Genomic DNA, 3,545 nt, shown 5'->3' on the forward strand with positions numbered 1-3,545 from the left:
GAGTGATACTGTGGAGGAGGGTTAATGCGCTCCGAGGAGGATTAAATGTTGCGGAGGGTTAATGCGCTCCGAGGAGAATTAATGTTGCGGAGGGTTAATGCGCTCCGTGAGAATTAAATGTTGCGGAGGGTTAATGCGCTCCGAGGAGAATTAATGTTGCGGAGGGTTAATGCGCTCCGAGGAGAAGAAATGTTGCGGAGGGTTAATGCGCTCCGAGGAGAAGAAAGGTGGCGGAGGTTTAATGCGCTCCGAGGAGGATGGGAGGATCGCTGGGGCTGCTGGTGGCTTACTCTGATGCTTACCTCTCCACTGGCCGGAGCCGAACTGATGCTGATCGCTCTGGCGGAGCTCCTTTTATTTCCAAAACGCGGCTGATCTTACGGTCTGTCCCTAGCGCGTTGTGCTGCGGGGCCCTAACGCGTTTGTACGGACCGGCTGATAGTGTGCCCGTTGGCGCGTGGGTTATGGTCACACTTGGGCCGGTCAGCTGTGGGTGTGCCCGTGGCTGGCTGTGCTACGGGCCCATTGGTGGGGATCAGCTGTGGTTTGTTTGTTTGTATTGTTTGTTTATTTATATTTCTTTTATTCTGTGGCAGGTCTTCATGTATTTGTCGCTTATGTTCTACTTATCCTACTAATACTTATTTCTAATCTTCATGGCTTGTCTTGGTGTTTCTATTGAGGTTGGTTTGGTGTTTGTGGCGCCGGCGCTTGGTCTTCCTGGCGCTGGGCGTCACACTCCCCCCTTCTTTCCCAGTGGAGCGTTGCCGCCTGACTTTGTTTGGAACCATGCGCTTATGCGGACATCTCCAGCTCGGCCGATCTTCACCCAACACGCCTCTTGTTTCTCGTTCCACATTTTGAATCGTCGTTGAGTGTGTTTTGGGCGGTCGAGGAGTTTTGCTTTGACTAGTTCGATCGCCGTTGTCGCTAGTTCGAATTTTTCCGGGACATTCCATTCGCCCGGGATGGTGCCTCTATGGATGGGTTTCCGGGTTTCCGGTTCTGGTGTTGGCCGCTCGGGGTTTAGGTCCAGCACGTCCCGGTCGGACTCTTCGTCTTCCACTTGTTTTGACCAGGAAAGTTCCGGGCCTTGTTGTTCGCTGGTTTTTCGTGCCGTTTGTTCCTGTAGGTTGGCTTGGTTTGCCCAGCTGATCCTCTTTTTTGTTGGGATTACTTCCTTGTGCGTCGCTACTTGTTCTCCTTGAGTCTCGCGTTGTCCTGCCGTGGTTTCCATTGTTTTGTTTGTTTCTGCTTTCCTGGGCGCTGACACCTTTGTCCCCGATACTTTCATCCGTGAGCTTGGCGGGTGGGCGTCCGGTAGTAGTTTTGCCGCTCGGTTCTTGTGGCTGGCCTGTGCCATCCTCTCTTTGAATTTTCGGGCCGACATGTTGAATTTCTCTTCTTTATTTTCCATCTGTCTGAAAAGGTAGAGAGAGGGCATCGTTATTGTCTTTGCTTCCTCTATTTTTGTAGGTTTTTGTTGTGAGACGTGTGCCCTTAGTCTTTTGTTCGTTGTCGTATCTTGTACGGTTATGATCACTGGAGAGGTTAGTTCGAGTACCTTACACGGACCGGTGTATTTCGGTTCTAGTTTCGCTGTTGTCTTGTCGATCTTTTTCGATAGTGGGTGCGTTCGTACCCATACTAAGTCCCCTTTTTTTGGTTTCCATGCTCGCTTTCGCAAATTGTAATGTCTTGCTTGTTTTGCTGCTGCTTCTTCCATGTTTTGCCTGGCCATTGTTTCTGTTTGTTTCCGTTTGTCGGTGCTTTCTTGGTTTGTTTGATTGTTGAACCCTGACCCTAGTGTTACCTCGTCAAATAGGTTGCCCGGCAATCTAAGTTCTCTCCCGAATATCAGGTATGCTGGACTAAACCCTGTTGATTCTGACTTGCTGCTATTTATCGCTAGGGTTAGTTCGGGTAGTTGTTCGTCCCATTTGTTGTGTTTCCCTCCCGCGAATTGTGCGATCATTGTCTTTAGTGTTCGGTTCGCTCGTTCGGTTGGGTTTTCTTGTGGTGTGTATGGTGCCGTGAATTGTTGGGTGATGCCCCACGTTTTCATTACCTGTTTCGTCTTTCTGCTTGTAAATTGTACGCCGTTGTCTGAGATCACTCGCTTTGGTGCACCTCCCCTCGCCAGTATTTTTTCTCTGAACGCCTTTAGGAATGCGTCAGCCGTTGCGCTTCTTGCCGGTGTGACCTCCACCCATTTCGAAAATTTATCGATAAATACGATTAGTGCGGTGTTGCCGTGCGGCGATCTTGGTAGTGGTCCCACGAAATCCACGCATATTGTTTCCCATGGTGCGTTTGCGATTTTGGTTAGCATTTTGCCAGCCGCGGCTTGTTGCGATACCTTAAATTTTTGGCAGCTTTCGCATGTTCGGACGAATCGTGTTACATCTCTGCTTAGCTCTGGCCGAAAATATCGCTGCCTTATTCTGATTTTCGTGCGTCTGATCCCGAGATGTCCGGCTGTTGGGTTTGTGTGATTTTCGGTTAGTACCCTCTGTCGCTCTTGTTTTGGCACGCACAGTTTCCAGGGTTGGTCGTCTTCGTCGTCTTGGCTTGGTATGTGTCGGTATAATCTTCCGTGTTTTATGGTATAATCAGTAGCTTCTTTTGGTGTCATCTCTACTTGGTTCCATTTGTTTTGATACCAAGCGCATTCTACGATTTCTGCTATTCGGGTTTCTTCGCGTGGTAAGCGGGAGAGTCCGTCCGCCACTGCGTTCAGCTTGCCTTTCCGATATCGTATTTCGAATGAGAATGGTTGCAGTCCCAATGTCCATCTTGCTACTCGTCCGGATGGGCTTTCGATGGAATTTAACCATTTGAGGGCTAGGTGATCCGTAATTACGATAAATTGGTAGCCTTCTAGGTACATCCTCATCTTGTGTATCCCCCAGTAGATGGCTAGGCATTCTTTTTCCGTTGCGGAGTATTTCGTTTCCTCGCTTTTGAGCTTGCGGCTTGCGTAGGAAATTACATGTCCTCCGTCTGCATCTTCCTGGGTCAACACTGCTCCTAGGCCGCAGTCGCTTGCGTCTGTTTGCAGTATGAATGTTGCTATGCTAATATTGGTGCTTCCGTTAGACACAGCTTTAGGTCTTGGAAGCTGTTCTCCTGTGCTTCGCCCCACTCAAATTTTTGCCCCTTTTTTAGTAGGTCTTGTAGAGCTTTTGCCCGTTCGGTGTACGCTGGTACGAATCTGCGGTACCAAGACGCCAGGCCCAAAAAACTATGCAGCTGTTTCAGTGTAGTTTGTGCGGTGAGTTCTTTAATGGCCGCCACTTTATCTGGGTCTGTGTGAATTCCTTCCTCGCTCACCAAGTGTCCTAGGTATTTCAGTTTCTTTTGAAAAAAATGACATTTTGCTGCGTTAATGCGTAGGTTTGCTGTCCGTAGCCGTTCGAATACCGTTTTTAGTTTTTGCATGTGTTCAACTTTCGTCCGCCCAATTACGATTATGTCGTCTAGGTATGCGAAAGCGAATGGTTCCATGTCCGGTCCGATTACCGAGTCTAGGGCTCTTTGGAACG

The sequence above is a fragment of the Drosophila persimilis genome, unplaced genomic scaffold (genome assembly GCF_003286085.1).
Source record: "Drosophila persimilis strain 14011-0111.01,24,50 unplaced genomic scaffold, DperRS2 tig00001275-arrow-arrow-pilon, whole genome shotgun sequence".
NCBI classification, from domain to species: domain Eukaryota; kingdom Metazoa; phylum Arthropoda; class Insecta; order Diptera; family Drosophilidae; genus Drosophila; species Drosophila persimilis.